The following is an 18,107-nucleotide window of genomic DNA, read 5'->3' on the forward strand; positions in this document are numbered from 1 at the left end:
TCGGCCAGGCTCAGCCTCTTGATATTCTTTGAAAGCCGCTTGGGAGGCGGCGAGGGACTCCTGCAGAGTTTGCAATTCATCTTTATGCTTAGTTGCATCGGCCGAGCGGCTCGCCTTCTCTCCATCGAGCTGCTCCATCAGCTCTTTAACTTTTAGCTCCAGTCCCCGAGCTTCTACATTCTTCTTCTCCAAGTCGGAGATAGCAGTGTTCTTCTGCTCGGTCGCCAGGCTTATCTTGTGATCTAGAGATTTATTCACGCGCTCAAGCTCGGCCAAAGCGTGGGTCTGATCGGCCATCTTCTTCTGCTCGGCCGTCAATAAATCTTGAGCCTTTTTAAGCTCTTTTTGCAGCTCGGCGTATGATGGACCTTGTGAGCCAGAAGGGCTGCTCGGAGCCTTCAGCTTCTTTAATTCTGCGTCCACCATCGCTAGACGACTGCAAACGGCGATCTCTTCCACCCATCTCTGACAAAAGAAAATTTGTTACAAGCCGATTGGAGAGAATGTGTGAAGGACTTGAGAAAATACACTTACCCTGGTGGCCTGTTGCATGTGGCTATTGGCCAAGTTGCCAAGCGGAATCATCGCCACACGCGCCTGAGCGTCTGCCCACATTTCAGCTAATAGCCCCTTCATTGTGATCATGTGCTCGGGCGCGGTGGGTCGGTCGGCCTCGGGCAGCAATTCTTCGCTCGGGAGGTGAAGTGAGACTCGGACAGTGCGGCGCCGACCGGGGGTCGTCTGGGCGGAAGCCGTAGAAGGAGCGGAAGCCAGCGCAGAAAACTGGGACAAAATTGTAGAACGATGGACTTGGAGGGGAGCGGGCGGAAGGACGCTGACTGGAACGGCCTCAAGAGGGTCCGCAGACGCGTCAAGTTGTGAGGGAGTCCGATCGAACGAAATTGCCTCGATCTTTGGAGCTTTACCTCGAGAAGTGGCGGTGACCCGCTCGGATGGATGGATCGCAGAAGTCGCCGAGCGGAGTGGCGTTTTCGCCCGGCGTCTTTTTTGTCGGAGGGGGCGCTCTTCCTCTTGCGCCGAGCCCTCCTCCCGAATGGAATGCTCTCGACTAGCAGTTGCACCAGTCGCTTGCTCTGGAAGAGAAGCCTGAGCTGCCGACTCCCCAGCATGGGTCCCACTCTCCCCCTCATTAGATCCGACCGACTGGATGCTGAGCATCTCCATTTCTTTTGCACCCGCGGCCTCGAGCGCCGCCGCCTTCTTCTTCAGAATACCAGCCATCACCGACTTCATAACAATATTCGCTGCAAAGGAAAAAGGAAAAAAATTAGTTAGCAAGCAAGGCAAATGTACAAGTAAAATTCTTACCGAAGCCGCTCGGGAGGGGTGTCCTGATCGGACTCAGACCGAATATGTACATAACCCCCTCTAGAAGGAATTTGTTGATGTCAAATCGCAGGCCGGCAAGCATGTTGGCGGCATGAAGATAATCCGGTCGGGTCTTGAATCTTTTGAGTTCTGGGGAGAGAGGATGGCCGACCTGCCATTGGGTTCGGAAGAGAGCCCACTCGGGAAGGCGAATATAAAAATAGAATTCTTTCCAATGCTTATTGGAAGAAGGTAGTTTATTGAAGAAAACCAAGCCGGGCCGAGCCTGGAACATGTAAGTGCCCGGCTCGGATTGTTTAGGGTAGTAGAAGTAATAGAAGACCTCCGGTCGGAGAGGAATGTTATGGATCTTGAATAAGACAACAACGCCGCATAGGAGGCGGAAGGTATTGGGGACTAGGCTTCCGAGCGGAATGCCGAAAAAGTTGCAAACTTCCACAAAGAAGGGATGGATCGGAAATCGTAGACTGGCAGTGAACTGGTCGCGGAAAACACAAAAAGCTCCGTGCGGCGGTTTGTGTGGCCGAGCGGAGTCTGTGGGTAGGATGATTTCAAGGTCGGAGGGGATGTCAAAACTATTAATCAGATTATCGGCGTCACGCCGATCGAAGCGCGACTCCATGGTAAAGTACCATGGGCCGAGGGTTTGGTCTTTGGGTTGAGAGGAATGGGCCATTGTTCGAACGGACGAAAGCAAAGGAAAATGAAAGAGGATAAAAGGAAGAAGACGGCAACGAAATAGTAGCCCGATGACGAAAACTTGGGAAAGAAATGCAAAGAAAACGCTAGAACCAAAGAGGGGAAGAAGAAGAACCTTACAACGGAGAGGAGGATTGAAGGAAGAGCACCGGAGATCACCGAGAACAGAAGTGCAAGAACGCCGGAAAGCTGGAACGCGAGAGGAAGCGGGGAGCACGCGACAGAGGTACTGAGGCGAAGGGAAGAAAAGAAGCTTTTATAGGGTGGAGCCCGAGCGGCCCCCACCGTCGGATCCAGGTCACGAGAATCGGAGCATGCATCACACCGTTCATTTCGAACCGCCTCGATCCCATCAGAACACCACGCTGTCGTCGTACAATGACGGCAGCACCGCCACGTGGCATCCAGCCACTGGAATGCATTTAATGAGCGCTTGCTCGTCCTTAATGATGAAAATTGGCAGAAACTTCGAAGAGATGCTGAGTAATGTTGGCGTTGACTGGCGTTTTGGCTGCCCCTTGTTTCCGAGCGGATGGTAGTTGCAGGACGCCGCTCGGTCCAACTGATGGTCCAGTCAGTCGGACTAATCGCCTCCTTTAACTAGACTTGTACAGGAGGCAAGTGATCCGGCGGTAAGAACAAGGACTCCCCTCTGAGGGAAGTCAACGCCACGTAGAAGTCAAAGGGTTGAACCGCCGACCGGAGAAGGGGAGATCGGTCAGCCGAACGGGGTCTCATCAGAGTCAAAGGCACCCGGCAAGGAGGTAGGGTTCCGACACTCATGTTGAACAGGGTCGTATGGCCGAGCGGGTGGACCGCTCGGCTGAAGGCATAAAGTAGTACTGCGAACAGTCTCCACAGAGCACACTACCTGGAATCTCCTAAGTGGACCAGCACGTATGACCGGCCGGACGCAAGGGGACTGCCGACCGGCCGGACACTCAGCATGGAGTAAGGTGACAAAAGGACAAGGAAACATCTTCTGATAGTGGGTATGTCCAACGAGTAGGCCATACGCAGGATCTCATGACAGAGGGTTCCACTGTCCCATCAGAGACGTGCTTGGACTGTAGCAGTATGGGGTCAGGTAAGCTTTTCTGTCAAGCCCATACTGAGGTATGGGTTGAGGACACGTATTCACCTCGTTATGTGTGCGTGAGCCCCTTCCCAGCTCTATATAAAGGGCCTAACACTTCACCAGAGGTACGCGTTCTTAGATATTCGAAGTCACCTCTTTGTTGTCCACTTGCCTGACTTGAGCGTCGGAGGATCGTCGTCGAGAACCCCTTCCCAGCCCGATTTCCTTGCAGGTTCGTCGGAGGTCCGTACGACCGGTCGAAGATCTACGTCAGCAAAGCGGAGAGCGCCACGTGCCCAGCGTCTGTTGATTCAGCGTTCGGACAGGATCACCACCTCATTGGTGAGTTGGCAAGAAGTGGACCAATGATGATGCTCCACATCATCATGGTTACTTAAGTGAGATGTCACCTCATGGGAGTTACCAAGAGTTGTGACTCATGGTATCCCATGGAGGTTACAACCTCCACTAAAGTGGCGGGCCACTTTGATTTCATGTGGAGAGTTTCATTTTTTTTTGTGGTAACTCCCATCTTCTTCCTCTCTAGCTTTCTTCTTACTCTCCCTCTCCTCCATTACTGATCTCTAAGGTTTCTAGCACATCCTTAGAGATTTTTCTCCATCTCTTGCTTGTGTGGATACACATAGAGAAGTGTCTACTTTGACACTTTCAAGATCCGGCAAACCGAGGACAAGCGGGATTGCGAAGGGCTTCGCATCAAGGGTATATTCCTTCTCCTTTGTAGATCTACTATAGATCGAGGTTTAGAAACTCGTACTCGTAAGTTTTCGAAAGTTTTATCTTTGCACGGATCCGGTGGCGGGGGTTTCGGGGTTTCCGCGACGCGAAAAAGCGATTTTCGCGGCCCGAAAAATCCAACAGTGGTATCAGAGCCACGTGCGAAGACTTGTACGAGTTTATTTTTGACTTTTATGAAAAATATAGCTTCTGTGATTTTCTGTAAATTTAAGTTTTTATGGATTTTTATGAGTAATTTTCTCGTAGAAGCAAAGCACAAGTGTTTCAACACTTGTAGGCTTCGACTACCGAGAAGATCTTTCTAAAACGGCAAGGTTTCGCCCCAAAACCTTTTGGGACAGCGGGCTAAGGCGCTGTAGGATCGCTAAGGAACCCTCACAATGGTTAGATCGCGAATAGGGGCGCTACCCCTGGCCCCGCAAGGGGATTCATTCCGCGATTGCACCCGAAAACTGCTAAACGGGACTGCCGGAAAATTTTACTCGTAAAAATTGTAAAAATTAGTATTAAAATTACAGAAAATTATGAAAATTACATAATTTAGAATTATGTATAATTTGTGATGGTCATGGCCCAAAAAGACCCAATCTGATTGGATTTGTGTTGTAATTCATAATACGGCCTGCGCGCCGTCATTTGTGTTGTGTGTGTTGTACATTTGATTCGCGACCTGCGCGTCGTGCCTTTCTCTATTATTTATTCTTGTTGTAAATTAGTTTGGACTCGAATGTAACTCGAGTTTCAAAATTGTAATGTACAAAATTGGAGCGATGGAAGGTCCACTCGAGACGGAGTTACGAGAAGGGCGCGAGCAACACAAGGTGGTCAAAGGGAGGAGCTTAAGAAGTTGTTGACCCTAGGTTGACCATCCGATCTTCTCATTGTCTTGAGAAGATCGTAGTAGGGCCATGACTAATCACAAATTAATTTAATTAATTGTTTGTGTATATGTGATGCATGATTAAGTAATTAATTAGTGTCTAACGATTAGATTAGATCTAAGTCGTGCACATGATGCACCCTTTCGATTAGATTAGATCTATCGAGTATATGATACGCATCATCGTTTAGTTTAGATCTAAATCACGTCAACTCTAATGCCTACCGTGCCGTGATACCTATCACTACCTCAATCACATGTGTTGTTGAATATGCCAAAGCAGAGCAACACATATTATCTTGGTAGGGTACGGAGAGACAATTTTGGTCCCACTTATCAACGCATGGGCGAATACAAACTCAATTAGATTGAGTATTCCTAGTTAACTCGGTTAAATCGAGTACAACTATAGGCATTCTTCCAACGGTTGGAAAGATAGGACATAAATCACATTTATATTAATTCTTGGATGTATTAGCCAAAGCTAACTCAAGTTTTAATATAACTGCGGATAATGATCCTATAAACAAGAGTTGCATAGAGATATAATTGGTAAATTGTTACCTACCGATCATACTAAGTCTTGGGCGATTTAGCCAAAGCTAACTCAAGGCGTAGTATGATGTGGATCTTGTCCCACACGAATTATAGCTAGTTGGTTAGAATCTAGTAAGTGTGGTTTGACCATATCACTCACTTGATTCTACAAAAAATTATATAATTCAGTGGGAGAATCATTTAGTTAAAGGTCTAATTAAATGATTTAAAAGAATATAATATTTATTTTCTGCATTTATCTGTTGTAGATAACCATGACGTTGAATACGAACTCTTTCTCCCTAGGTTCTGTCCTTAAGAAGGACAAGCTCAACGGAGCAAATTTCCTAGACTGGTACAGGAACTTGAGAATAGTTCTCACCCAGGAACGTAAACTGTACGTCCTGAAGCAGCCCATTCCCGAGGCACCTCCTGCCACTGCCACGCGAGCTGATCGTGATGCTTACAAGAAGCATCAAGATGACGCATTAGATGTGTCATGTCTTATGCTCGCAACCATGAACTCTGAGCTTCAGAAGCAACATGAGTTGATGACTACTTATGATATAGTTGAACATCTTCGTCAACTGTATCAAGGACAAGTAGGGCACTGGAAGAGGAACTTCACAGGATACCTGGAAGATCTTAAGAAGAAGAGAAATAAGATTTTTACTTCAGGTATAAATGTTATAGAAGTCAACCTCTCTATTTCTTCATCGTGGGTATTAGATACCGGATGTGCTTCTCACATTTGTACTAATGTACAAGCGCTAAGAAATAGCAGAGCATTGACAAAGGGCGAGATAGACCTACAAGTAGGCAATGGAGCACGGGTTGCTGCTGTTGCTGTAGGAACTTACTATCTATCTCTACCCTCTGGGTTTGTACTAGAATTAGATGAATGTTGTTATGTGCCTGCCTTGACTAAGAACATTATATCAGTTCTTGTTTAGACAAGAAAGGTTTCTCTTTTATAATTAAGGACAAATGTTGTTCTACTTATTTAAAAGATATGTTCTATTGTAGTGCACCTCTGATGAACGGACTCTACATTATAGACCTTGATGCCCTATCTATAACATAAATACCAAGAGGTTCAAGTCAAATGACCTGAACCAAACCTATCTCTGGCACTGTCGCTTAGGTCATATAAATGACAAGTGCTTATCCCAGCTCCATAAGGATGGTTTGCTGGACTCATTTGATTTTGAATCTTATGAGACGTGCGAGTCATGCCTACTAGGCAAGATGACCAAGACTCCCTTTAGTGGGCACAGCGAAAGAGCGACTGATTTGTTAGGACTCATACATAGTGATGTATGTGGCTCTTTCAATGTCGCTGCTAGAGGCGGTTATAGGTACTTCATCACATTTACTGATGACTTCAGTAGATATAGTTATGTGTACTTGATGACACATAAGTCAGAATCCTTTGAAAAGTTCAAAGAATTCAAGAATGAAGTACAAAACCAGCTTGACAAGAGTATTAAGATACTTCGATCAGATCGAGGTGGAGAATACCTTAGCCATGAGTTTCGTGACTATCTAGCTGAGTGTGGGATCTATCCCAACTCACTCCTCCTAGAACACCACAGTGGAATGGTGTATCTGAAATGAGGAACCGTACCCTATTAGATATGGTACGATCTATGATGAGTCACACAGATCTTCCGACATACCTTTGGGGCTATGCTCTAGACACGACAGCTTTTATACTCAACCGAGTTCCATCCAAGGTCGTGATAAAGATACCATATAGGATATGGACTGGGAGAGATGCCCAGGTGTCTTTCATGAGGATTTGGGGTTGTGAGGCTTACGTTCAACGTCAAGTCTCAGACAAATTAGGACCCAAATCCGACAAGTGCTATTTCATTGGATATCCCAAGGAAACTAAGGGATATTACTTCTACATTCCCAGTCAGCACAAGGTAGTTGTGGCAAAGACTGGAGTCTTTCTAGAAATGGACTTTGTTTCTAGAAAGACTAGTGGGAGAACGTTCGATCTTAAGGAAGTTCAAGATGCGGACCATAGCACTGAAGTCTCGATGGAAGTTGAACTGGAACCATAAAGTGTTATGGATGATGTTGTTCCACAAAAAGTTGAGGAACAACAACCAGTTCAAGTAGACATACTTCTTCGCAGGTCTGATAGGGTACGTCGTCAGCCTAAGAGATACTCATTTCTCTTGTCTGACCATGATGACGTTGTGCTCATAGAGGATGAGACTACCACCTATCAGGAAGCTGTGATGAGACCAGATTCCGAGAAATGGCTAGAGGTCATGAGATCCGAGATGGAATCCATGTACACCAACCAAGTATGGATTTTGGTTGATCCACCTGAAGGGGTAAAATCCATTGGGTGTAAGTGGGTCTTTAAGAGAAAGACTGACATGGATGGACTTATCTATAAGGGTCGCTTGGTAGCTAAAGGTTTCAAGCAGATTCATGGTATTGATTATGATGAAACCTTTTCTCCAATAGCGATGTTTAAGTCCATTCGGATCATACTTGCTATTGCAGCATACCATGACTATGAGATATGGCAGATGGATGTCAAAACCGTATTTCTGAATGGAAACCTACTCGAGGATGTGTACATGACACAATCTGAGGATTTTGTAGATCCAAAGCATACTAGCAGAGTATGCAAGCTACATAGGTCCATTTATGGACTAAAGCAAGCTTCTCGGAGCTGGAATCTTCGATTCGATGATGCAATCAAACAGTTTGGTTTCATCAAGAACGAAGATGAGCCTTGTGTCTACAAGAAGGTTATAGGGGATATAGTTGTCTTCGTCATATTGTATGTGGATGGCATATTACTCATTGGGAAGGACATCCCTTTGCTTCAGTCTGTCAAGACCTGGCTAGGGAGTTGCTTCTCAATGAAGGATTTAGGTGAGGCATCCCGCATTCTAGGGATACAGATCTATAGAGACAGATCTAAGAGATTGCTTGGCCTAAGTCAGAGTACATATATTGACAAGGTACTCCTTCGGTTTGCCATGCAGAACTCCAAGAAGGGATTTCTGCCGATGTCACATGGCGTGAGTCTTTCGAAGACTCAGGGTCCCTCTTCTAGAGAGGAGAGAGACCGCATGGATCATATCCCTTATGCCTCAGCCATAGGATCTATCATGTACGCCATGCTATATACTCGACCTGATGTCTCGTATGCTTTGAGCATGACGAGCAGATACCAGTCAGATCCAGGTGAAAGTCACTGGATAGCGGTCAAGAATATTAAGTACTTAAGAAGGACTAAAGAATATTTCTTGATATATGGAGGCGATGACGAGCTAGCTGTAAAGGGTTACAGTGATGCCAGCTTCCAGACTGATTAGGATGATTATAGATCGCAGTCAGGGTTCGTATTTTGTATAAATGGTGGTGCTGTGAGCTGGAAGAGTTCGAAGCAGGACACAGTAGCTGATTATACGACAGAGGCCGAGTACATTGCTGCATCAGAGGCAGCAAAGGAGGCAGTTTGGATTCGCAAGTTTATCACTGAAGTTGGGGTGGTTCCTAGTATCGCTGACCCTATTGAGCTCTATTGTGACAACAATGGAGCTATAGCACAGGCGAAGGAACCTCGCTCACACCAGCGGACCAAAAACATACTACGGCGCTTCCATCTCATTCGAGAGATTATCGAGAGAGGAGATGTGAAGATTTGCAGAGTACATACAGAGGCTAACATCACAGATCCCTTGACCAAGGCTTTGGCACAGAGGAAGCATGATGGTCACACTAGGTCATTGGGGCTTAGAGCTTACATTAATTGGCACTAGTGCTAGTGGGAGATTGTTAGTTAGAGCCCTAGAACCAATCATTTAATGATTGTATTATGGACTTGTTGTATCATATTCTTATATATAAATAAAGGCATTTATTTTTTGTTATTATACTTACTTGTATTGGTGCCAAATAAACTAAGTATAATAGCGTCCTTGAGTAGAAGGTTCTCACCTATATCAATCGGTTAGTTGAACCGATAGTGAGATGATATAGGGAACACTACTCTTAATCATTCCTAGTCGAGTGTTAACATTCAGGGACAATGTTAATGCAATAAGACTAGCATGTAGGTCAACTCGATGACTTGATCTCACAAGTCATGGATATAGAGATATCAAGTTGACACATAGGTATACATTGGAGAATGTATACTGAATGACCCACCATGAGAAAGTATCATGGATCGTTATATGAGTGTCATATACTTTCTCATGTGGATATTAGTATGACTACTAGTCCTTGGACCTGAAGTCGCCATGGATCCCTACATAAGGAGTTATGTACTTTGGTTTCGTCAAACGTCACCCATAACTGGGTGGACTATAAAGGCGATTACTGGGTATGTAACGAATTATGCTGAGGGATGTGAGTGATATAGATGGGATCTATCCCTCCTATATGACGGGAGAGACATCGATATTCTTGATAGAGTGAGACCACTAAGTGCATGGCCATGCTCAAATGAGTCAATATGAGATATTGAGCTCATTTGATCGAGTGAGTCTACTTGGAGTTCAAGATTTAGATTGGTCAGAGGATGACACGGTCTATGTCTCACATTGATCAATCTAGATGTCTAGGATAGAAGGACACTTGTCATATATTGTGAGGAGTCACAATTAGTAGTCACAAGGTGATGTTGGATCTCAACATTATTATAACTTGGGTAGTAATGATGTGTTGCTAGATACTGCTCATTACTTATGCTTCTAAATGGGTTTAGGAGCATTGTCAACGTTATAAGAACCTATAGGGTCACACACAAAGGGCAATTAGATGGAGATTAGGTTCATTTGATGAACCTAAAGGATTAGGTTCATGTGATGAACCAAATTGGATTAAGAGTAATCTAAATTATGCTAATTGAGTTGGACTCAATTTGGTTCATGTGTTAAATAAGTCTAATTTGGACTTAGACTCATTGAATCAATTTAATTCAATGAATAGAGATTCATTAAATTAAAATTGACTTGAACCAATGGTTAGATTTGATCAACCATGGGAGAAAAGTGGTTAAGTTTGACTTGACTTAGAGGAAGATGAAGAGTCAAGTTTGACTTGACCATTTGCCACCTCATTGGTGAGTTGGCAAGAAGTGGACCAATGATGATGCTCCACATCATCATGGTTATTTAAGTGAGATGCCACCTCATGGGAGTTACCAAGAGTTGTGACTCTTGGTATCCCATGGAGGTTACAACCTCCACTAAAGTGGCCGACCACTTTGATTTCATGTGGAGAGTTTCATTTTTTTTTTGTGGTAACTCTCATCTTCTTCCTCTCTAGCTTTCTTCTTGCTCTCCCTCTCCTCCATTACTGATCTCTAAGGTTGCTAGCACATCCTTAGAGATTTTTCTCCATCTCTTGCTTGTGTGGATACACATAGAGAAGTGTCTACTTTGACACTTTCGAGATCCGGCGAACCGAGGACAAGCGGGATTGTGAAGGGCTTCGCATCAAGGGTATATTCCTTCTCCTTTGTAGATCTACTATAGATCGAGGTTTAGAAACTCATACTCATAAGTTTTCGAAAGTTTTATCTTCGCACGGATCCAGTGGCGGGGGTTTCGGGGTTTCCGCGACGCAAAAAAGTGGTTTTCGCGGCCCGAAAAACCCAACACTATGATCCCTTAGTTTCGGATGGACAATTTTATAATCCTTCCTTCCAAAAAACTAATAGAATGTAGTGCAATACAAAATAATTTTACCGACAATAAGAAGGTGTAGAACTTTGACATTGGTTGTTGGAGAGATTCGACGTGTCAACAATAGTACTTGCACGAACAAAATAAAGAATGAAAGAGTTGGATTGTAGAGAATTGATGTTCTAAGGTCAACCGTCGAGGTAGTTTTATTGACCTTTTTCGGTCGACTGATTCTCATGAACGATCAACTAATTCAGATCCGATCGGACAAATTTGGCACTTAATTTCTGTCTTTATTGGTCGAATGAACCTCGGTGATGTTCGAGTTCATGTCTAGGTTCATGATCTGATCATATCGTATCTATGTGAAATCATCTTGTTCGGTCGACTGATACTTAGAGTTTCCTTCATAGTCCAGATCTTGTCTTATCCAACTAAAATTTTCTTATGGGTTCGATCAACCTATCCATGGATTACTGATCCCCTTCTTTCCATTGGAATGAAGATCTTATCCAATTTGACCATATCTCTTACTATCGGTTGACTGGTCCATTTGATCAATTGAAAACTCTATTTTTCTATAAAATAAAATTAGCAACATGATCCCTGTAGAAAGAGTTAGTAACAATGTATTTATACATGTTCAAATCTGACAGTAGAACTATCTGATCTTGACTTAGTAATCTGAGTTAGTTTTCGAGTTGGACCATCACCTAAGTGGTTTGTCCCAAATGGGGCACACCCTCATTGCTTTCTAATTTGAAAGATCTCTCCATAGCTTATCTTACTTTCCCACTAAACATTTAGTCCAATTGACTTGTTTGTACTTCTTCGGCTTAGTGTTTGATTAACCCATCAGTACTTTCCTTCCTTGATGTTCTATCCATTTGACCTATCAAGTGTGTTCTGTTAGATCCATCTGGTCTTTCTTTACCATTTGGTCATCCTGATTCACTAAAACTTTATTGTCTAGTGTCAAATCAGGGGCAGATTTACAGTAGGACTCAGGGCACGACCCCTCCCCCCACGTGTCTACGTGTAAATCGCATAGTTGCTATTATTTCTCTGTTACAAAAAAAAAGACAAGAGGTAGATTTGTTGTGTCCTCTAGCATTACTTTGTATGGAGTTCTAAATGTCCCCTTGCCTAAAAGCTCAGTAGAATCCCATCAACAGATCTTCTAGATCAAAAGCAATGGTAACACCCTCAGAGAAGGCTAGTCAGTTGTTCTTGCCCTTGGAGGGCTGCCAGTCCCACGAGCAACCTCGGAGGTTACTCGCGTCGCCCTTGTGTGAAAGAGTTAACTAATGTGAGCAACCTCTGATCGCGAGCTACCTCTGAGGTCGCTTGAGCTTGCTAGGCTGCCTCCTTCCTACTGCACGCAACACCCTCGCAGGGCTACCGACAGGAAGAGGACATCGTGAAGGAAGAGCACGTCGTGATCACGTGATGTCAGTCGCTACTCCTAGAAATAATTGTGTACGTTGAAATGTGGAAGGAGGGAATTACTTTCTGTCCTATTTGGACAGAAGAAAAAATAATGAAAAAAATAATCCATTAATGGATTTTTAAATCTGTCTATCCATTAGGTAAACAAAAAAAGAAGAAAAATAGTTCTTCCTATTTTTTTCGAACTAAATAAGAGAAAAGAATCTAAATAGAGAAAGTTTTTCATGATTGAAACTTTTTCATAGTTTTTATTTTCTTCCTCCTAAGTAAACAGAGTTTTAAAGTCCAAGTGTAAATAATTAATTATCTTCTTAATAACTAGGGTTTAAAATAACAAGGTTTATTAATTGCCTTCTTAATAATTAGGGTTTAAAGTCCATGTATAAATAATTAATTATTTTCTTAATAACAATAGTTTAAAATAAACAGGGGTGACCAATCAAATATTCTTACATTCTCTCTTCTTGACTAAATCTTCCCTAGTTCATCCCAAAATCATTGTCGCTACTTTCACTATCGATTGTACCACTATCAATTGCTGAATTCAAAATTGATTACATATTCGGAAAGCCCGCGACCTAAGCTTTCAATTGGTAATATCGCGACTTGGGATAAGTTGTCAGGTCATATTTCGTGTCGGAGTTGCGCGTGAACTTGTTCGTCGTCACCACCATGCAACCTAGGATGGTAATTTTAAGAAAGCTTTGAGCCAACTCTAAATTTAGAATTCAAAGGTTGTTTGAGGGCAGGCAATTTTTTGGATTGATTTGTGCAATTTTGGTTTAATTTTGATATCAATAATTGATATTTATTGTATGTTTGAATGTAGTTACAAACATTGCATCGATTTGAGGTATTGAACAAATTTCTAGATTTGTTTGTATAGGATATGTGCACACGTGAGAGACAGAGAGAGGGGGGGGATGAATCACATGTCTTTTAAAAAATCAATCTTTTTCGTTTTAAAATCAAGGTGTACAGCAGAAAAAAACAGAAACAAAAATGAAATGAACACAAATAAGACAAACATGAGGAGTTACTTGGTTCAGAACCTTCGGCGACTCCTACTCCAAGACTCATGATCCCTTGGACAATTTCGACGGGCAATCCATTATAAACCTCTTCTGAAACCATCGAAAGAAAGAATCGAATACAATAATAAACTAAGGACAAATGTAACAACCTACACCTTCCTTTATATAGTAATTAAAAACTCAATTGACAATTTCATTACCCAACATGTGAAGAATATCGGATTGAGCTCGGTGTCGGACGGCTTCTCAGTAGTAGTAGGGTGTAGCAGTGTCACAGCATAGTGGGAGTATAAAGTCAAAGCAGCCGAAAAGTAAAAAGATCGCGTATAGAAGTTGTGTTAAATACTTGGTCAAACAATCCTTTTATTGAGCATTAAGGGCGCCTTTAAGCTCAATGAGAGCACCTCCAATAGCAAAAATAATCTCAAAAACTTTGGTATTGATAAACTTCATAGACTGCACTCTTTATCAGCTCTAGGCTGCCTTCCAGGTGTTCTAAGGTGCCTCTGTGACATGCTCCAGGGTGCCTCCGATTATATGGGAGGCACTTCCACGCCTTTACACGAGCGGTCTTTAGTCAACACTCAAGGACATCTTTAACCAATGCGTGAGGGCGCCTTCAATCTGTCTAGAGCACCTCCAACACTGTTTATCCGAGGCTTAAAACATATTTTTACCCCTTTAAAAATTGTTAGTCCAAATAATAAACTATATCCTACAAAACAAAATTAGCACAATAATAAAATAAATTTATTAATTAGATCATATTTGTCCGAGACCAGGATCTAGTTATAGTCTTAATTTAGACAAATAAAATGGACTTAAACTAGACCAGCGCCTAAAGTTCCTAATTGAGACTCGTCCTCACTGGAACACCCTCCTCCAATGCTTACCTTCATGGTCCTCCAGATCTATTTAGACTTCCTCTAGTTCTGCTTAGTGTCTGATTAATCTAATCCACTAAGACTTACCTACAATATTGAGTTAACAGAATAGATATAAACCAGTAAGATAAAATAATGTTAACATCTTTCAAGATTCACTGGTCTAGTCGACCGTGCATGGTCGACCGGAAACTAGTCAATCACACATGCTTGGAGTTTACTCCTCCAAGACTTCTCATTGCCTAATGTTACTCCCCCTAGGGTAGCCTAGATTCACTCGCTAGAACTTCCATTGCTTAACTTCACACACTCAGACTTTCCCCACCTAGTTTCACTCACTAGGGCTTAACTTCACTCACTAGGACTTCCATTACCTAGCTTCACTCACTAGGACTTTCACTGCCTAGCTTCACTCACTAGGGTCTGACTTTACTCACTAAGACTTCCACTACCTAGCTTCACTCATTAGGATCTGGGTTCACTCACCAGAACTTTCACTACCTAACTTTACTGACTAGGGTCTGGCTTCATCACCAGGACTTCTATCACCTAGCTTCATTCACTAAGGCATGTCTTTATTTACTAGAACTTCCACTACCTAGTTTCACTCACTAGAGCCTGCTTTCACTCACCAGAATTTTTCCTTGCCTAGCCTCTAGTTAGAACTAGTCATTTAGTAGACTTCTCACCTACCTAACCTTCGGTTGGGACTTACCCTTGCTAGTCATCTAGTCTTGACTAGACTTCTCTCTTTTAAACATTAAGTTCTATTTGGATTAATCCTTAGTCAACCTGACTATACTTGGATATATTGTCAAACATTGAAATCCTTAGAGTTCAATTACACCAACAGTTTGGACATTTTGCAAAAACTTCAGCTTGTTTAATTGGAGATGAGTAACTTAATATGCGTCCCTCCCATACTTAAAATCCTGGATCTGCCCTTGTGTCCGGTTCTTCTGACTCACTAGGATTTTACATGACAAGTATCATGCACACTTATCTCTCATATAAAATACATAACGTCTAATTAACTTTAAATCTTTTACTAGACATTAAAATATGAGTTCAATTATCGGTGTTGCCTGCACCAATAATCTCTCATTTTTTATGTTTAGCAACATAGTTTAAAGTTGGAGAAAAATATTGATGCACTAGTCTATATCTGAAACTAGGGGTTGGATCTAACATCTCATGCCTATCTACATGGCTATATACACAAACAGTTAGACTTACGTGTTTATGAGATGTAAAGGCCGCCTAAATCTATAGGTTCATAAATTGTAAGTTAGAGCCTAGGCTAGTTCCATTTTGAATATAAGTAAATAAAACATATATTAGTATTTAGAAAAAAACCCTATTCTAGTAAACACATTTCTAATTGACTTTCTTAGAGTGTTGAATTCAACCTCAAGTAGGGGTTTAGTGAATATGTCAGTAAGTTTGATTTGGACTCAACATATTCGAGTATAATATTTCATTTGACTACATGATCCCTAACAAAATGATGTTTAACTTATATGCATTTTGTTATTGAATGATGCACATGATTTTCGATTAAGTTTATTGAACTTATATTATCAATAAATGTTTTAACATTTTTATAGTTTAATTCAAAGTTTTGTTTATATGTGCATCATCCATAAAAGTTGTGTTACACATTCTCCCTTTGCTATGTATTTGATGGACAAAAACCACAAGTGCACAACTGTCATCAAGTAATAAACTATTAATTCCAAGGAGATTATAAATTGAGTACCAGTCAGAATCATGAAGCATACTATCTAGAACAATTAAAATCGTGAGAATCATGAATGAAAGAAAAGGAACGAGAAAGCATGAGAAGTCTTAGAAGAAAATCAATTTTGGGGAGCAATTCTAGGATTTTAGTTTTGTCATGATGACTATTGACACCCTAAATATTATTTACTCTCTTACCTCAATATTGAGTGGCATGCTTCTCCAAACATGATGTCTACTTTCAAGGTAGTCTTACTAAAATGACCGCCTTCTCAGAGATGTCCCTATCATGATGCCCTATGATTCTCTAAGTGCTATCTCCTATTTCATGATGTTGAATCGGGGTAAACCCATTAAGCTTTGTAATAGCTAATGATACCCTCGTGAGGTAAGCTCCTGGAGGGAGTGGAGTGAGGTTGTGTCCCGATAGGGACAAATCTTAGGTACTGATTCAACTAAAGAAAACAACGGAGATTTCTAAGTTGAGATCAAGACAGTTCCAACTGTCATACTCATGCATCATTACTATCTATTATACTAACTCTATTTTACAAGAGTTCTATTATTGTATATTACCTGTGCTAACTTTATTTTACAAATAAACAAAGTTCTAAATTGACCAAAGGTTTGGTTGACCGACAGTTAGGATCAATCAACCAATCCAGCCAACCCGGCACATATCAAATTAAAGTCTAGCAAATATGGTACACATTATTTTTCGATCAACTGATTAGTGAGATCAGTTGATCGATCAGGCCAATGTGACAAAGATCATATCGAAGCTCAACAAATATGGTAGACACCTTATTTTGTCGACTGATAAGTTTGATCAGTCGACTGATCAAAATAAGGAAAGAGAAGGTGATCAAATCAAATCAAGCAAAGAAGGAAAGTCTTTAGGTTCCGTTGATGGATAATCTTTATCGATCAATCGAATAGCACAAATCAGGGGATCAGACGGATCATATCAGAGCAAATAAGGAAATACGCGGGGTCTAATCAACGGATAGGATGATCAGTCGACCAATAGGTTCAGTCGATGGAATGATTTTTCAATCGAATGAATGATGCTTATAAAGGAAACCCTCGGGGTTTAAGCTGAAGTAACAATTCTCTCTCTGCTTCATTTAGTCTTTGTTGATATTGTTTGTGCAAGATCTTCTATAATGACGACGTTGTGAGGAACACTGACAATCTACGCTTCATCTACATTCTAACATTGTTGGTATACTTTATTATTTCTTACATTTATTTGAGGTGTTAGTAGGTTGTTACTATTTATCTTCATATTTGTACAATTATGCTTCCTCAAAAGAACTATATTAGATAGGCCATCGAATCGATTAAAGATCACAGACCGTAGAGTATCAGGATTGCTAACCAAGTAAAACCAAACAGTGTCCTTTATTTTATTTCCACTGTTGTTATTTTAATTTGGTTTTATGAAATGAGGCGAAAAAGAAAAAATTTTAAAACAAATGAGATTCGCCCTCCTCTCTCGTCTTCTATGATCCTACAGGATCAACACATCATATACTACTCATTCATCCTAGAATTAAGAATACTACTCCATAGAGATGAAGTTACAACACAAAGACAAAGAAAAAGACATTGTATAACTCAATATCAAGGAGAAAGAGAGAAGAGAATGCTTAATTGTGTGTTGATCGTCGTCTTCGAAGGAACTCCAAACTCTACGCTGGACAGAAACTCCGATGGCTATATATATATATATATATATATATATATATAATTTAATATGTAAATAAGTGAATATTCAAGATGTTAAAGATTTCAAACTATTAAAATTTAAGATAATAAAATTGTTTAGTGAAAATAATACAATATAAGTGATAATTAAGAGGGAAATAAATTTATATGAATTAAAAGAAATTATTAGGATTTTTTTGAATTTTAAATGAATTTATAAATATTTTATCGGGATAAATCAATTAAGATTTAGAAAATCTAATTGGGCTATTCTAAAAAAAATGATTAACCAGATAACATCGAATTTGGGGTGACTGA

This window comes from Zingiber officinale, chromosome 1A (assembly GCF_018446385.1).
Source record: "Zingiber officinale cultivar Zhangliang chromosome 1A, Zo_v1.1, whole genome shotgun sequence".
In the NCBI taxonomy this organism is placed as follows: Eukaryota; Viridiplantae; Streptophyta; class Magnoliopsida; order Zingiberales; family Zingiberaceae; genus Zingiber; species Zingiber officinale.